Below are 19,234 nucleotides of genomic sequence, written 5' to 3' on the forward strand. Positions count from 1 at the left end.
TGCAATCGATCCAAGGCTTACAATCCCAGATCTTCTTTCTACACAACCATGCTGCCATTATGCCGTGGGCAGAATTGGCTGAAACAACACATTTTTAACAGAAAAAAAGACCGGAGGGCTCCAGTCCCAGGGCAGCACCTTACTGCAGCAGGTGGCTTCATGCTCTGCACCCCCGTTTCAGAAAGGCACCCGAGTACAGTTCTGCAACCCCGAGTTCTGCATTACAGCGAGCAGAAACAGCGCTTCAGACACCCCCACGTCCAGCATTTCCCAGCAGCTCACTCCGATTAGGAGTCAGAACGGGTGGCAGAGCGAGTCTGGGGGCACTCTGGGTACCTGAAGGGTCTCCAATACGCTGAACAGAAGAGGCAAGTGAAACCCACATCTGGAACAGGGATTACAGAGGAAAGAGCCGCAACAGCCACACTCCCACCAAGTTGCACTGCCGACCTAGTACCAAGCACGGAGGTGTAACGGGACATACGTGCAGCTAGCAGACATGTCGTGATTTGTCAATTAAAAATGAGACAAAACCCAAATAAGTTTAAGGGGTTGATTTTCACTCACCGAAAATGTTTAGGGCCAAACTCTTTTCTAAAAGTAAACTACAGAGTAAATTTGAAATTAATTAAATACTGTTGCCAGTGTAAATTTGGAATAAAAGCAGAAACTAGCCTTTAAATTTTCAGCTACTGTCAATGTTTATTCATCAGCGGTTAACAACAGAGAAGTTTGAAATTAGCACTGGTTTCAATAAGAGAGGGGACACTGAAGCTCTACTTTTAGATGAGCTGCTGCTTCAACATCTAATAAATTCTTTCGAGGTATTTATCAGCTTTTCATGGTGCATTTTCTATCTGCAGATCACACACCTGTGGTGGGCCGTATCGTACCGGTTATGTAAATGAACAGCGTATATACAGTGACCGCACTGACTTGTACATGTAGGTTAACTACAGCCTTGAGATGCGGAAGACGGCGTTATCAGCCGCGTGTTTAATAACCAAGACTTCTTGTCAATTAGAGGGTTCTGGCTGTGGAGATGTGAAGTTGCCGAAGAGCTCTGATTCTCGTCAACAAGAAAGTGTCACTTATTCTAAATTTAGTTTTAGCAGAGCTACTGACACCAATATGGGAGACTCCACCAGCAGGCAAAGAACTTCTTTGTCTTTAAGGAAATCTTTTGGTTCAAGCAAAATTACTTGTCATTAAACCTTTCTTTCACTGGAAACGTTCAGCCCATCCAAATTAAACATAATATGAAAACAAGTTCCAGGCAGAATTATGGCATCTGAACTGGTGGTATCCTTCAGTTCCGTGAGATCAGCCAAGGTTAGAGACTGCACGTTTGTCTTCACAACACATGTACTGCAGGACCCAGATACATTCCAGTAACCTTCACCTAACGTACACTTAGCATCTCCCAGATTTGTTGTTCCGGCAACATTTAACTGAATAACTTTCCATTGTTTGAAACAAAAGTCTATGGACACTGACACACATCTGAAAAAGGCAAAATGTCAGCAATTTCAGCTAATTTAAGTCATGCCAGAAAGTGCATTTGCGAGAGACTTTCATTCCTTGTATTTGTCATAAGTTCATTCCAGCACTTCCAGCGGAGGAGGCTCCTCAGAGCTGGCAGGATATACGATGCAAATATCATGATGCTTATCTCTGACAGCAAGCTGGCTCCTGCGAATTAAAGTTTTGCAGACACTGACATCCAGAAGGAATAAAGAAGAATTTGGAGCAGGTACATGGGAAAAAAAGAAATCAGCTTTAGGTTAAGAGATTCACTGCAGGAAATCTCTGGAGTTATTTTAACACGGCTATTGTTTAAGTACAGACAGAGAATGGCTCCTCATGTGCGGAGCCTCCACTATCCAGCCCACGTGTGGGTTTGAGTGTGAATTTAAACATGGGATTAATGTCATCTCGTTTCAGCTTTCTCATCTGACTGTGAGGGCCTCCTGCCAGTCAGGAAGAACTGCACCTCGCAGTGTACTGTAGCGACCTTGAAGTCCTGTCTTCGGATGAGATAGCTGATGCGTGGCAGGGACGGACAGTGGGACAGAAGAACGGAGGGAGCTGGAACCACGGTTACTGTGGTGAAGGGCTCCCAGCAATGCCTCCACAGCCCTGAGATGCACGGCACCTGCGAGGCGGTGCAGCATGCAACAGCCAAGTTTTAAGAACAGCCTTACTACAAGCTGTCAAACCCCAACCGCCTTTGTAACGTATGACATCCGGACTTGATTCACCGATGACATAGTGGGACTGAGTGCACCCTCAGCCAGTCTGTGGATGACACCAGGTTGTGGGGCACAACTGATACACTGGAGGGAAGAGATGTCAGCCAGAGGGATCTGGACAGGCTGGAGGAGCGGGTCCATGTCAACGTCATGAGGTTCAACAAGGCCAAAGGCAAGGTCCTGCATGTGGGTCGGGGCAATCCCCAACATCAGCACGGACTGGGGGATGAAGGGACAGAGAGCAGCCCTGAGGAGAAGGGTACTGGAGGTTGAAGAATTGGCCGTGACCTGGCAACGTGCGCTTGCAGCCCAGAAAGCCAACCGTGTCCCGAGCTGCGTCAAAAGAAGCATGACCAGCAGGTCAAGAGAGGGGGCACGTGTGCACTCACCTCCCTGGTCACACACTTCCATGGGGACTGGAAGCAGTGGGAGACTTCGACCTAAAGTCTTCTGCTCCTCTGAGTGCTCGTGCTCAGTAAGCACGGCTGCAGTTTCAGCCTCAGTACAAGACAGACGTGGACCCACCAGAGCACATCCAGAGGGGGTGATGGAAATGGTCAGAGGACTGGAACAACTCTGCTATGGAGAGAGGCTGGGAGAGTTTGGCCTGGAGAAGAGAAGGCTCCAGGGAGACTTTATCTTGGCCTTTCTATACTTAAAGGGGACTTAATGCAAGAGCCAGATGTTGTAAATGAAGGCCTGCAGCAACAGGACAAGAGGCAACAGTTTTAAACCGACAGAGGGCAGGTTTGGATGGGACATAGAGAAGACGTGTTTTACCATGAGGGTGGGGAGGCCCTGGCACAGGGTGCCCAGAGAAGCTGTGGCTGCCCCTGGCTCCCTGGCAGTGTTCAAGGCCAGGTTGGATGGGGCTTTGGGCAACCTGGGCTAGTGGAGGGTGTCCCTGCCCATGGCAAGGGGTTGGAACCAGTTGATCTTTAAGGTCCCTTCCAACCCAAACCGTTCCATGACTCTGGCTGGAAGAACTCCACAACTGACCTCTCCGCCACCGCTGAGCAACAGCGCTGTGATGGCAGACAGGCCGACCCACCACTCCCAGCCCAGCTCACCATCCCGGCACAGCCTGGGATGCCCAGCCCTGGTTAAATCTACACCCCGGTACGGGCTTCAGCTCACAACCAAGTTCTCCCCAGAACAGAGGGGAAGCGCAGGGCAGGAGCACACCTTCCAGCCATGCGGCCCAGCTCCCAGCAGGGAACACGGACCTGAAGCTCTCAGGTCTCTCTGAATTTCCATAGTTCTCCAGCACCTCCTCAGACAAGGTTTGTCTAAAACAGCGTATGTAGGAGAAAGACTTTGTACCCAAAAGGCAGTTATTAATGGGAATATATTTACAGAAAGACTTTTTTTCCCTTAAAATACATCCTCCCATGTCATGCTAATGAAATTTGATTAATTTATTAATGATATATTTGTTTTGTTTTTAAGCAGTTTAAAAAGACGTGTGGTGAGCAGTAAAAAAAATCAAGAATAAATGCATGGCAATTCTGTTGATAATCAAGAGGTTTCATGCTGCATGAAAGTAAAATTGGACCCAGAGGCTAATTAAAATAGGATTTGAATTAGGATGAATGAATAATTAGCATTATTTGTTCAAATCTCATTTACATTGAAATGTAAGAAATTGCACGATTTACAATTTTTTTTGTGGAAGCATGGAGGTTGTTGGGTTTTTGTTTGGGGTTTGTTTTTTTTTTTAACCTGAAAAATGAGTAAGACTATCATTCAAGCAAGGAGAAAGTCATGGCCAGCACCGGCAAGGTACGAGCACACCACAGATCCTGTCGTGTACTGCATGGATGCCACCTGCCTTCCTGACCTGAGCAGCAATTCCAGCATCCATCCTCCTAACCAACGCAAGCGGAGGGATGCGGGGATCTTCCTGGGATAAGACAATTCATTGCTGCTACCCTTCCATCATTCGTGAAGGGGTTCAATCACCACCAACTTTAATTGTATGGTTTTTAATTAGTGTTTACAGCACTGTGCAGCTGAAAAAGAAAACAACTGTACTGAATTTATTTTTTTAAATCTACATTATAGAATATTCAGCAGTGAAAAGGCTGGTACTTTTTGGACAACACACGGTGCTTTTTCAAGTAAATACTCTGTCATCTGGAAAGTCTCACATGGCAAAAAGCAGAGAATGTTTTTGAAAAAGCCACAGCGTCAATGTCAATTTGGAAATAATTCTGAATGGTGCCTTCAAATCCCAGGCATGTTAACAAAGTTCTGCTGATCCCCAGACCAATCCCCTTGAGTCTAAAAAACCCCTCGTTGAATTATGAGACCGCAGATCCTACGCGGGATATAAATAGAACACTAAAATATGGGTAAGAGGTGGAGATATAATAAGATTCTTGTGCTGTCAAAAAAATAAAGATGTCAAATACATATCTTTTTGAAAATCAACATATACATACCCACCCGAGCATTCAGCTTAAAGATAAACTGGAATTTACAGACAAGACATGAACCTCCAGTAGCCTCAGCGTGCCCTCTAGGTAACGCTAACATAGGAAGCCAAGTGACAATTTTAGCAACACTCCCCCGCAGTGACACAATTCAAATGAACTCGCAACGTGCTTCGTGCTGGCCAAAACTAGCATTTACTTCACCTGCAGCAACTGCGCTCCTCCAGGAAGCAGCATTTCCAGGGCAGACACCCCAGAGCATGAGAGATCCCCACTTGGGAAGAGCAGCGTCCATCGGGGCAGCCCGTGCACCCTGTGCTGCAGCACGAGGACCTGACGAGCTGCAAGCCTGACTTGAGTTCATCTGAGAGCAGAAGCCTGCAGTGACAACAGGCTTCGTCAAAAATGGAGGCTGGGCTGTAGACTCTGTTACCATACGAAATTTTTGGAGACCTGCTTTGGGGTCCATGTCAGCTCGAGTGCCTTCATACACGCTAGGCATTCAGTGTCCCTTCCGAGGTGTACCAGCTCGGAGACTGGTATAGCGAGCTCCCGAATTTGGCATTTCTGTGGTGACTCAGGACAGAGCTGTCAGATGCTTAGCAAACCTGAGCAAGCCACTCACCAGATCTGTCCTACAGACTTAAGGTGTCAGGAAACAGAAGCAAGCCCCAGGTGATGGTTGCACTCTGTGAAATGTAATAATGGAGACAATAAACCGGTCAGCAGATTACACAGTGAGACACGGTGCGCTGTCTGACAGTCTTTGCAATGAAACGCTTGATCCTCGGGGCAACGAGCCACAGTCAAACCCACACGGCATCGTGCCAAACCTTGGTCGTACTGGCACGGTACCTGGACTGAAGCTTGCAGCACAAGCAACCCCTCTCCCTTCACACAGCTTGTGAATTAGGAATAACCCAACTCATGAAGAGCTGCTACACTGGAGCTCAACAACAACAACCCGGGAGTTACGTCTGCCTGAGCTCTTCAGAGCACTCCCTCTCCCATCTCACCCATCTCTCTTTTCCAGTCTCACACACTTCAAAGCATTTCTCTATAATAAAATTTAACCCTACTAAGCCCAATGGTTTTTGAGTAGCTCCTATACAAACTGGCCTCACACGGCATTGGCAGGTCCAGCAGGACTTACCAACCCGGGCCCTGCCCTGCTCTTGGCCTCAGCGCTGCTGCACTTGTTCCTCATGATGTGGGAGCCAGCAATGTACAGCAAAACTCCTTCCCTGCATAATTTAGTGGGAATGGAAAACAAGGAATTACAGGGTAGGTAAAAAGGCAAATTTTTCTTTTTTTTTCCCCCCAAGAAGTTTGAATCTGAAGCTCAAGCCATACTAGAGAAAACACTCAACACTGCTGTTTTGAGATCAAGGCCAAGTGTTCAACCAAAACCTGAGCTCTCGGATTGCCAGCCCAGGCTGTCTGCAGACAGGGACTGGTATTCGTACCCTTAAAATCCAAAGATCAGGAGGGTATCCTCAAGAAAGACTGTTCTTAACAACAGAAATGACCATCAGACTGAGTGAGCATGGACTCAGTATGGATTCAGGTCCACAAAACACCCCTGACTACGAGCTGTCAGTTCCCTTTATTCCACACCAAGTGGATTCTGCAGGGATTTCCATGAGATGATCATATACGTACAGCACCCATCACCCAAATACCAAGTTCTCTCTCAGAGCTGCTCCCAAACTAGATATCCATTTGATAAGATACCACGTGCTCCCTAGCTCAGGCCTACTAAACCCTACTTCAGACACATGAAGCATTACCGCCCGCCAAAATACTTCAGAGATCAAACGCACCAAATGCCCAACAAGTCCAACGCTGCGACATCTTCTTTGTAAGCAAGAGGACCACCCATTTACTTCAGTCACTTATTTTGAAGATCCTTAACCTCTTGGGTTCCCTTGTACCCATACGCATCACCCTAAAAGATGTGTAATATTTTGCAGGGTCAACTAGAGCAAGTTGGCAGGTCCGTGTCCAGCCGGGTTTTAAATACCTCTGAGGATGGAGACTTGACAAGCTGTCCGGGCAACCTGTTCCTACGTCTGACCACACTCACAGTAAAAAAAAAAGCTTTTCTTATGTTTAAGTGGAATTTCCTGTGTTTCAGTCTGTGCCCATCACCATTCCCTGGGTACCACTAAGAAGAGCCTGGGACAACCGCAGCAAAGCCATTTTTCCTCTAAGAATGAAGGTAATAGTGGGCGACAAGTCACAGGGACTTGGCACTGCCACCTCAGATCCTTCCCATTCACAGTGCGGGATGACTGCCCGAAAAAAGCACAGGCTGCTGCTGTGGAGTCACCCCTGACATGCCCTGTGCAGTTCCACTAGTATTGGCATGATATAAATACAATACGTTATTAAAAATACTGTATTGTTGATTACTGCACCTGTGTTCCCGGCAGTTACTTTAACAAATATGGGCAATGGAAGGGTAAAGATGGAAAAAAATGCAGTGGGGATGATGACAAAAGGCAGGTATTAAGTAACCAACATCACCCCAAAGCGATAAAGCACAACGGAGAGCGGGGCTGGGGTTACTGCACGCACCTGCCAATGAATCCCACAGATTCAGTTCATTCCAGGACGTGCTTGCCGGCTTGCGAACAGCGGAGGGAAAGAAACTGCAGGACAGCGTCCCGCTTCAAACTCTGCAACAGCACCTGTGCGGGCAGGCCCGGCACTGTCACGCAGGGCTGCAGGCGGAGACACGCAGGGGAAGAGCGGAGCCCAGGTGAAGCAGAACAACTGGAACACTCAAAGGAAACGGGAGCGCGATGCCCTACCTGAAACCTCAGACCAATGACAGGCACTTCCACACTGAGACCCAGAGCGCTGCAGCAAGAAAAGATTGAAAAAATCGTATTTTCTCAGAGAGACCCAAAATGTCTCTGGTCCAAAAGAAAGAACACACAAGTACCGTTGTGTGTTACATCCACAGCAAAGCCACTGAGGGACGCTCACTGCTGGAGAGCAACAGCCTTCCTGTGGGCTAGAGCATTGTGCACTTACCTGGGTCCCTCCATGTCTCGCAGCGAGGTCTGGGCGAGGCCACCTTCACTCGCATACCGTTTCAGTCAGGCATCAGAGAGATTTCTCTGTCTTGATGTGATTAGCGATTCGAATAACCACAACACCCCTTTAACTACTCCTGATTCCACTGCAGCCAACAGCACCACAGCATTTCCCCATCGGGCTCCTCCTATGTGCTCAGAGGGATGAGTGTCAAAAGAAAATGACACTCTCGAGGCAGCTGACCCAAATATCACTCTCACGGCCATTTTGGGAAAGAAGAGAGAAGCCAAAAGAGAGCAATTCTGTCGGCTCCTCTATGTCAAAAGGCTCTCACTCGGCTGAGCTGGGTACAATTGAATGGGGATGAACACCTATTTCACCCACCACCATATTATGACAGTCAAAAGAAACTATCATAGCGTTTGCTTCATAGATATGCCTCAAAAACTAGTACAAATGGCTTATAAATAAAACAGGTACCACATACACAGTCTGCCACAATGCCCTAAATCACCCATTCTGCAACATTTAAGGGTGGCAGTTGTTTCACTGTGAAATAAATTACAATAAAAAAGATTTTTCTTTCGCAGCTCTGTCATCAGCATGAGATGCTGCCTCGCTCTACAATCGTACCAAATACATCTACAGTTTTCTTCAACAGCAGCTTTGCGACTAAGCTTTACAGAGAAGGAAGATGTTCAGAAGGCAGACAAGGACACTGTGGTGAACATTGCAAACCCTCACCACCAACTGCTTTACAAGACATCCAGCACTTGGAATAGCTCTGCTAAACCTGGTCAGGGCTTTCCACTTGCTGCGATACGGAGGACCAGAAAGCTTTGCAGACCTCTGTGACTTTACACAACTGCATGTCTCCTTAGATGGAGAGCACTAAAGTCAGGAGAACGGTAGCCAGCCACGCCAGAAGGTCATCTTCTCACCATCGGGTGGCTACCTGTACACCACAACTAATCTGCAAACACCTACAGCCAAGGACAGAACAACAGCACCTCACCGGACCATCAAAAGCACTCGACAGCGACGCGGTGCCCAGCGTCACACAGCCACACATGGCAAGAGCGGAGAGGAAAGGGTCCACTACAAGAAGACAGCGGCAAGCACGCAAGCTCATCAGGCAAGCTTGCTCGCTCTCCTGCCAAATGCCGGCCTGCTGCTTCAACTTCTCTCAAGTGCCATTAAACTGCAGAAATAATTGAAGAGCTTTGTTTCAGTAAATTGGTTTTAAGTACAATTTGTTTTGAGAAAAGGAGCGTAGTAAATCAGAGCAGACTGCTACACTAGCATTGAGATTTTACTCCAGCTTGAGTTCAACAGGAGCCTTAACAGCTTTATTTTGCCAAAGATAAAATTTAGAATATAAATATGTACATAAATTCACTATGTGAATTATTTGTTGAAAAAAAATTATTTCCTATAGTGAAACAAGAAAGTGAAAATTGTCATTTTCTGAAATACTTGAATACTTTTTTAGAATCCCTTGGGAAGAGACCTGAAGCACTCGCTGATGGAACTCCCTACGCTCCATCACAGCAGCTGGGAGAACACGCGTATCAACTGGTTTTATTCTTTCCAAGAATAGCCACAAATAACTTCTATTTTATGAGAGGAAGCAAGAAGCCCTTTTCCCACAATACTTCATCTCGCAGAGAAAGGCGCACTTCACCAAGCACAAGGGAGCAGGCGGGTCATTTTTTGCCAACTGGCTGCTTTACGTGGTCACGTATTTTATCAGACTTATCAACACAGATTATGAAAATTAGCAGCAAATTTAAGGCAGATTAGCCTCCCACATCATAGAATCACAGAATCATTTAGGCTGGAAAAAACCTTTAAGATCACCAAGTCCAATCGTTAACCCAGCACTGCCAAGCCCACCACTAAGCCATGTCCCCAAGCACCACATCTCCACATCTTTTAAATCCCTCCAGGGATGGTGACTCCACCGCTTCCCTGGGCAGCCTGTTCCACGGCCTGACAACCCTTTGAGTGAAGACATTTTTCCTAATCTCCAATCTGAAACTCCCCTGGCACAACTTGACGCCGTTTCCTCTTGTCCTATCCATTGTTGCTTGGGAGAAGAGACCAACACCCACCTCACCACAACCTCCTGTCAGGGAGTTGCAGAGAGCGATCAGGTCTCCCCTCAGCCTCCTCTTCTCCAGGCTCAACAACCCCAGTTCCCTCAGCCGCTCCCATCAGACTTGTGCTCCAGACCCTTCACCCTTCGTTGCCCTTCTCTGGACACGCCCCAGCACCTCAATGTCCTTCTCGTACTGAGGGGCCCAAAACTGAACCCAGCACTCGAGGTGCGGCCTCACCAAAGCCAAGTACAGGGGGACAATCACTGCCCTGGTCCTGCTGGACACACCATTTCTGATACAAGCCAGGATGCTCTTGGCCTTCTTGGCCACCTGGGCACGCTGCTGGCTCATATTCAGCCGGCTGTTGGCCAACACCCCCAGGTCCTTTTCCACCGGGCAGCTCTCCAGCCACTCTGCCCCAAGCCTGTAGCGTTGCCTGGGGTTGTTGTGCCCCAAGGGCACGACCCGGCACGGAGCCTTGTTGAACCTCATACAGTTGCCTCAGCCCATCGATCCAGCCTGTCCAGATCCCACTGTAGAGCCTTCCTGCCCTCCAGCAGATCAACACTCCTGCCCAACCTGGTGTCATCTGCAAACTTACTGAGGGTGCCCTTGATCCCCTCATCCAGATCATTGATAAAGATATTAAAGAGAATTGGACCCAATATTGAGCCCTGGGAACAGCACTTGTGACTGGCCACCAACTGGATTTAACTCCATTCACCACAAGTCTTTGGGCCCAGCCATCCAGACAGCTTTTTACCCTGTGAAGACTACGTCCGTCCAAGCCATGAGCAGCCAGTTTCTCCAGGACACTGTGGGAAATGGTGTCAAAGGCTTTCCTAAAGTCCAGGTAGACAACATCCACAGCCTTTCCCTCATCCACTAAGCAGGTCACCTTGTCATAGAAGGAAATCAGATTGGTCAAGCAGGACCTGCCTTTCATAAACCCACGCTGGCTGGGCCTGATCACCTGGTTATCCTGTACATGCCGTGATGGCACTCACGATGATATGCTCCATAACGTTCCTCCAGCACCGAGGTCAGGCTGACAGGCCTGTAGTTCCCTGGATGCTCCTTCCCGCCCTTCCTGTAGATAGGCATCACATTGACTAGCCTCCAGTCAACTGGGACTTCCTCAGTTAACCAGGACTGCTGATAAATGATGGAAGTGGCTTGGAGAGCACTTCCACCAGCTCCCTCAGCACCCTTGGGTGGATCCCACCCGGCCCCATACACTTCTGTGTGTCTAAGTGGTGTAGCAGGTCACTAACCACATCTCCTTCGATTATGGAGGCTTCACTCTGCTTCTCATCCCTGTCTTCCAGCTCAGGGGGCTGGGCAACCAGAGAACAACTGGTGTTACTGCCAAAGACTGAGGCAAAGAAGGCATGAAGAACCTCAGCCTTTTCCTCATCCTTTGTCACTCTGTTTCCCCCTGCATCCAATAAAGGATGGAGATTCTCCTTAGCTCTCCTTTTGTTGCTAATGTATTTACAGAAACATTTTTTATTGTCTTTTACGGCAGTAGCCACATTAAATTCTAGTTGGGCTTTGGCTTCTCATTTTCTCCCTGCATAACCTCATGACATCCTTGTAGTCCTCCTGAGTTGCCCTGCCCCTTCTTCCAAAGGCCATAAACTCTCTTTTTCCTGAGCTCCAGCCAAAGCTCTCTGTTCATCCAGGGCAGTCTTCTTCCCCACCAGCTCGTCTTTCGGCATATGGGGACAGCCTGCTCCTGCACATTGAAGACTTCCTTCTTGAAGAATGTCCAGCCTTCCTGGACTCCTATGCCCTTCAGGACTGCCTCCCAGGGGACTCTGCCAACCAGACCCCTCAACAGGCCAAGGTCTGCCCTCCAGAAGTCCAAGGTATTAGTTCTGCTGACCCCTCTCCTTACTTCTCCAAGAACCAAAAACTCTATCATTGCATGATCACTGTGCCCAAGACAGCCTCCAATCACCACGTCACCCACAAGTCCTTCTCTGTTCACAAACAACAGGTCCAGCAGGCGCGTTCCCTAAATTCGCTCCCTCACCAACTGTGTCAGGAAATTCTCTTCACACACTCCAGGAACCTCATGGGCTGTTTCCTCTCTGCTGTGTTGTATTTCCAGCAGACATCTGGTAAGTTGAAGTCCTCCATGAGAACAAGGGCTAGCGATTGTGGGACTTCTCCCAGCTGCTTATAAAATATTTCATCCACTTCTTCATCCTGGTTGGGTGGTCTATAACAAGAGCCCTCTCACAACATCTGCCTTGTTGGCCTTCCCCCCGATTCTCAACCATAAACACTCAACCCTATCACCACCATCGTCAAGCTCTAGACAATCCAAACACTCCCTAATACACAGGGTCACCCCACTGCCTCTCCTTCCTTGCCCATCCCTCCTGAAGAGTTTGTAGCCATCCAGTGCAGCACTCCAGTTGTGTGTGTCATCCCACCACATTTCCGTGATGGCAACTATATCATAGTTTTCCCACTGCACAATGGCTTCCAGCTCCTCCTGTTTGTTGCCCATGCTGCGTGCATTGTTGCAGATGCACTTCAATTGGGTTACTGATCTCACCACCTTTTTTGGGGGGAAGTCCTAATTACTACACAACCACTTCAGGTGCTTCCATGGTTTCTAACCCATCAATAACCCTTACGTCTTTGCTGCTGCATGGATCTCCATCCCCTACCTCCACTGAGAGGGCAGACCAAAGGACCTTGCTAGAACACCGTCCCTCAAACATTGGCATGCTGCTCCCAGGCTTATCTCTAGTGAGCCTGGTTTTATCCTTTTCCTTCTTCAAATCTAGCTTAAAGCTCTTTCAACGAGCCCCACTAAATCCTGTGCAAAGATCCTTTTCCCCCTTTGAGATAGGTGTACCCTGTGTGTCGCCAGCAGACCTGGCGTCATGTAGACCGACCCATGATCAAAAAACCCCAAAATGTTGCCGGTGACACCAGACTTGGAGCCAGGTATTGACCTGCTGGGTCTGCCTGTTTCTCCTCTCAGCATTCCCTGCTACTGGAATGACAGAGAACACTACTTGTGCTCCTGATCCCTTGACCAGTTGTCCCAAGGCCCTGAAATCTATCTTGATTGCCCTCAGACTTCTACTGCAATTTCATCACTGCCTACCTGAAAAATCAACAATGGACAACCATCTGAGGGCCGTGCCAGGGCAGGAAGCCTTCGCTTCACGTCTTTAACCTCGGCCCCAGGAAGGCAACAGACTTCCCTAAGACGTGCGTCTGGTTGGCACATTGGGCCTTCTCTTCCCTTCAGAAGGGACTCTCCTATGACAATGACCCATCTTTTTTTCTTTATGGAAGCAGTTTTGACACAGAGCACAGGCTGACTTAACCTCAGCGAGATCTCCAACCTAGATGAACCATTGTCCTTCTTATTGTTTGGTTCTACTTACGGAGCCTTGTACCTGTTATGTCAGGGCACCTGGGAGGGTGGGAGGCTCACAGAGGAGACGCACCTGCTGTGCCAGGCAGGACCTTGTTGCCATTGCCCCGTCTCGTAAGTCGCTGCGTTCAGCCAGTTGGACAGAGGATAAGGAATCAGCCATATCATGCGCCCTGCCTACCTGTTGGGCCTGTCCTAGAGAAGGCAGGGTGCGATCCCCGTAGTCTGTCTCTCTCACACTCCCTGACAGTCCTCAACCTACTCACCTCCTCCCAGAGCTCTGCCACCGAGCGGAGCAGTTCCTCCATCTGGGCACACCTCCCTCAGCTGTGCGTGCTGCGGCCGTCCCGTACCGGCACAGGAGCAGGGCAGAGCCTGCTGCCTGGCACCGGGGTGGCAGCGCGTTCCCACCAACACTCTGCCTGGGAAGCTGCATCAGTCGTGGTGGGTGTGGAGCTTAGAGAGGCCGTGGGTCTCTGCCAGGGAGGTGCCATTGCTCCTGGTTGAGCCAGCAGAGCTACAGCCCCCTTCCTGCACACCCTGCCACGCCGTGCCCTGTTTGCCCTCGCTCCTGGTCACTAGTGCTCCCTAAGGGCTTCTTGCATACATTGTGAGGGTGCTTGGCCTCACCTAGGTCTGGTCAGACGCTGTTGCACAAGCTGCGGGCTCCTGGCAGCTCTCAGCTCCCCCTGAGGTTCCCCCAGTTTGGTAAACCCCCCTGTACACCCACCATGGATCATGCCGGCACCAGAGCTGCTCACCTCAGCGACTGACTGCTAGTTTCAGTTACACCGCATTTAAACCTGGAAACGCATGGGAACTGTTTAAGCCAGCATGTGACTTGACATGAGAGCGCCAACAGGACAAAACTATGGTATATACTGCTTTTTGGTCCTGCTAGAGACGGAAAAAAGCACACCGAGCTATCACAGGCACAACTGAGGGCAATGCAGCAGTGCCAAGCTTCCCCCAGTTTCTTATTTCCAAGCTTTTAAGACTTCAGGAGGGTGGTCACATCTTGATACAACCTTGGTATTCACTGAATGAACTTCGTGCTTGTTCCGTGCACGTTCTCTTCAAGCTCCAACACAGAGACAGCAGATCACCACCATTTAGCAAGACCACGGAGAAATCACGACTTGCTCTCTCAACACAAAGTGGGCGTCAGTGTAACCTGGATTATAAAGCACTGGCCAGGTCAGTGGTCTGTCCTTAAAAGATTTTAGAAAAATATCTACACCACCAAAGATTGTAAAAACCCCTTACTTTTAACTAAAAGAAAATAATATGAATATATAGCAACAGAACCTGTACCAACAAGGGAATCTCCTCTTAGAGAGCAACTGGTGGCGTCTGCAGCCTTTGGACAACCCAGTTCACTCCTAAGTCTCCCTAAGGCCACACTGCAAGTTTGGGTACGAGCAATTTCCCATCCGCATTACCAGAATAAAACATTCACAGGAAACCATTACGAAGTAGAGACAGAAACCATTAACGCACTAGATTGCCTTAACGATGAATGCAGACACAGCCTTGCGATTCCATCTAGCACTTATTTGTCGATCTATCACCAACTACGCCAGCTCTCACTTTACCGGTTCTCTCAAGGGTTAAATCACCAACACGCGCAAGGGGCCCAATCATTTTCTAACCAGAGGTGAGTAGGTCTGCTTGCAAAAATGTTCTTAACACAAAGGATACTTAAGCATCCACTGTATCTCCTCATTCAGTCAAAAATGGAGATTAGCTGCAAGCAAGGGAATCCCTAACAGGGAACCACTGATTAGTGGGTGGATTCTCTCACTAAGGCAACTCACGCCTACTCTGCCAAGTCCACAGAATCACAGATGGGTTTGGGTTGGAAGGGACCTCAAACAGGGGCAGGGACACCCTCCACTAGCCCAGGTTGCCCAAAGCCCCATCCAGCCTGGCCTTCAACACTGCCAGGGAGCCAGGGGCAGCCACAGCTTCTCTGGGCAACCTGTGCCAGGGCCTCAGCACCCTCACAGGGAAGAATGCCTGCCTCACATCTCATCTCCATCTGCCCTCTGTTGGTTTAAAACCGTTGCCCCTTGTCGTGTCGCTACAGCCCTTGGTAAAAAAAAATATCTCTCCACAGTAAGGTCTCCCTGGAGCCTTCTCTTCTCCAGGCTGAACAACCCCAACTCTCTCAGTCTCTCTCCACAGCTGAGGTGCTCCAGCCCGGTGGCCATTTCTGTGGTCTCCTCCAGACTTGCTCCAACAGCTCCATGTCTTTCTTGTCCTGGGGACCCCAGAGCTGGACGCAGTGCTCCGGGGGGGACCTCACCAGAGTGGAGCAGAGGGGCAGAATCCCCTCCCTCGACCTGCTGGCCATGCTGCTGCCATCTCCCCTATGACTAAAACAGCTTCTCCCCCATCACCCTGTTACCACTTCAGACATCCATCTTGAGGGAGCCTCCCTGCAGAAAGCCACCGCCAGGAACAGGCTCATTTCTCGGTGCTACTAAAAGAGATGACTATGCCACACATGAAACTAAGTGACTTCTTTAAACGCCTACTCACAGAACTAGAACAGAACCAGCCTCCTCACCGGCCCCCTTCCTCTGGCGACTCTCTGGGAAACTGGCTCACACCGAAGCGACTGGAGAGGAGCTTATAGAATAAAGAACCCAGAGGAAGAGCGACAGGTTGGGAGGACCGGGTGGCATTCACCAGAGAGGTTAACAGGGCTCAGAGCCGGACCAGCCGACCTGGTTACAGCTTTTCCTAAAATCACCTCAGTACGTGGAGGTAAGTGTCATGCCCAACTCTGTGAGACAAGGGTTATGAAGAAAATCCTGGTAAACTGCAGGCCTCCAAACCCAACATTCGTAATCAGACAATATTATACAGACTAGAATTAGCAGATAGTTGATATATCTGTATAAATACAATACATTGGGGGAAAAGTCAGTGCAGCTTCTTTAAAGGAACTTCCAGCCTCACAAAAGGCTCCAGACTACCTGGATCTTTAAGATTGGCGAGCGTCTCTCATCAAAGGCATCTTGTAGGGACACCGGAAGGCCACAGCGGAAAAGGGACTGTCCCTGCGTGGATAAACAACTGGGTGAAAGATAACAAAGAGTAGGAGTGAATGGTCATTTCCTGCAAGGGAGGGAGGTCAGAGAGGAGTTTCGCAGGGAGAGAGGCTGGGACCTGTGCTGGACCAGGACATTTTGAATGAAACGAAACAGCGAGACGGGTGGGATATGACCAAGGATCCTGATGGTAATATTCAAGGCAAGAAAGACAAGCAACCGTGAAGAACGGCAGGACCTTACGACTCTAAGTAACCTGGTGATAAAATGGCAGATGAAATTCCACATAGACAAAGCAATGTATACATTAAATAAAAAAACCCACCCAAATCTCAGTGTCACACTAAAAAAAGATGTGCCCCGAGATGGCCTCAGCAAGCAGATCTTGGGGCTGACAGGCTGCTCCATGAAAGCTCCAGCACCACTCAGCACGGTCCAGAAAGCCAACAGCATTTTACCAGTGTTAGAGAAGGACAAGCGCGCAAACAGCACACGCTGCTGTGTCACCGTGAGTGCCCGTGGCTCACCCACATCCGAGCCACGGCGTACAGCTCTGGTCACTCTCGCCATCCCCCATCACAGAAACAAAGAACAGAAACAGGTTTGGAGAAGAGGTACGGACTGGTTGGTGTAGGAAGAACAGTGGAAAAACGAGAAGGCTGAGGGGGGAAGGGGAGAAGGGAGCTGTAAAATCTGGAGTAGCCTGGAGAAGAAAAACCCCTTAAAAACTGAAAAAAAAGAGACGGTACTTCACACAACGGGCAAGCCTCTAGGCAGAAAGTAGTCAAAGTGCTGAGAGGGGTTTCCAACATGCTTCTCCTGTGCTTTTGCTGTAGGCTCTGCTTGAGCCAGGGTCAGAACCAGGACTCCGGCCGGACCAGGCAGACGTCCAGTCCGATCCAGCGCAGCTGTTCTAAAGGAGCTGGGAGCCAGCATCTCCCCAGGGGCCGTGGGATAAGCACATTCATGAACGGCTAAAAGAGAGCTGCTAGCGGAAGCCAAAAGGAAAAAAAAGGTACCTGAGGTTATTAATCATTGATAAGTTACAGCCAATTGCTATTCAGTATTTACTTGTCGGACAAAATCTCACACAATCAGCACACTTGAAGGGCAGCAATGATTTATTTCTGTCAATAATTCCCCAGTGCTATCCTCCAGGGAACTAGATTTTACAGACACCCAGATCGATAAGGTTTTGCCACAGATTGCAGAGAGGAAGAGCAGGCTGAGGAATACAAATCAAGCTGGGTATTGCCACAGAAGTGGACATTTCAAGTAAACAGTCCAGAAGGAGCAAAAACTTTACATGAACTAGGGAATAAAGAAGATAATTTCCATATGGTTATATGGAAGATCACTGTGTGCTTCCTCCCAAACACTTCAATTTTTTTTATTTTTTTAATATCCCAGGAACCACAGTTTCCACTATGAAAAATATTCGCCTTTAAAAAAAATAGTTTAACTGTGTTAAACTATTGAATGTCAGCTAAGTAACTCTTATAAACGAATGCTGTAATTAAAATCTAGTCATTTCTCAACTACCTAAAAACGTTTACTGTGAAAATCAGATTTTTAGAAGGAGCTGCTGCACACAAGACAGCACACCTGCAAGACAAACGCATTAAAGAACCTTAATTATTTTATTTTTATACCATTTAAAAACATATTAACACGGGGGCCAGCCCGTGACCTGCCTACAGGTGTTTGTGTAACCGCAGGCCCCTGGGCTATGCGGCATTACTCAGCTGTGTCCCTGAAACCCAAACAGAGCAAGACTTCCCAGGGTTAACAAGGAGTCAGCAACTGACCCTCAAGGTAGCACAGAAACCATCCACACACAAGAAATATATCACTCTCCCAGGCTCTCTACTATTTTAAGCACAAAAGATACAGAACTTTAGAGCCGATGATTTGTTATAGGTGAGGCTGGCACGGCTGCACACCTCTCACGAGTGTCCGACGGTGCGATGTCACTGCGAGCACGAGACAATATCCCCTGACACCACAAGCATCATCGCTCATCCCGCAAGCCGTGTATTCCGAGGCACATCATGGCTACCCTCAGGTTTAGACCCAGACGTCATTCTCCCACATTCCTTCATCAGTTTAGCTCAATCGGAAAAGCAAAGTGGAAACAACCGGCTCCAACGTGCTGCATTTTTTGGGAGGGCTTTGGGGATTTTTAGAAGAGAGGAAGCGCTGTGCGCAGCTACCTGCAAGGCAAATAAAACAACCCTGGGAAAACAGATTAACGACTGAGCGGAACACCACAATGGGTATTCAAAGGAAAAATAATAAAATGCAATTAATTGTCAGCCATCTCTCCAGCACCACCGAATACAGTATTTGTACTAAAACCAAGAGTAGGCACAATCTGCTTATCATCCATATGTATGTCTTCTCTTAGCACTTCAACAGTATCTTAAATGAGGTCAGGCACACACACTCTGAATTGTTTTCTGACAAATTTGTAACTAAAAAGGTGGAACTAATATCTGTAAGAGCCGAAAGCTGGTATCATGGCCTTATTTAGGCAAAAAAGCTGGCTGACTCCAATGATTTTCATCTAAGCAAGGTAATAGGGAGAAATCCTTCACTCCTGTGTGAAGATGTAAATCCCAGGTCACTGAGTCATTTAAGCACATGCCTAACATAAAGCTTGAAAGAAATCCTGCTAATAACCAGGCTGCTTGCATATTTACAGTTAGTAAATATGGGCTTAAGTACCTGGATGATCTGGAAATACCCCATAGCCCCCGGACAAGAGACTAAACCAGGCTGGTCCGTGAATTAATCACAGTGGTATGAACAGAACTGCTAATATTAAACAGGAGGGATTGTACGTGTGCGTGTGTGTTGAAGCATCTGTTCAAGTTTAGGCATATAAAACATTTTTCAGCCCAATGACTCCATAGGGAAATGCCTCCAACATCAG

At 48.3% G+C, this 19,234-nt stretch overlaps 1 protein-coding gene across 5 annotated transcripts in view; it reads right to left on the reverse strand.

Annotated features, from left to right (window-relative positions):
* The window catches only part of GJC1 (gap junction protein gamma 1), a 31,629-nt gene that overhangs the window by 6,459 nt on the left and 5,936 nt on the right, over nucleotides 1-19,234 (reverse strand). The window contains exon 1 of one of the 5 annotated variants that reach the window (XM_075775278.1): nucleotides 144-15,095. The exons of the other annotated variants lie outside the window; for them this stretch is intronic. The gene's annotated coding sequence lies outside the window, so the exon portion shown is untranslated. Of the gene's footprint in view, nucleotides 1-143; nucleotides 15,096-19,234 lie in introns of those variants that run through there. 5 annotated transcript variants of the gene reach the window in all.

The sequence above is a fragment of the Balearica regulorum genome, chromosome 24 (genome assembly GCF_011004875.1).
Source record: "Balearica regulorum gibbericeps isolate bBalReg1 chromosome 24, bBalReg1.pri, whole genome shotgun sequence".
NCBI lineage: Eukaryota > Metazoa > Chordata > Aves > Gruiformes > Gruidae > Balearica > Balearica regulorum.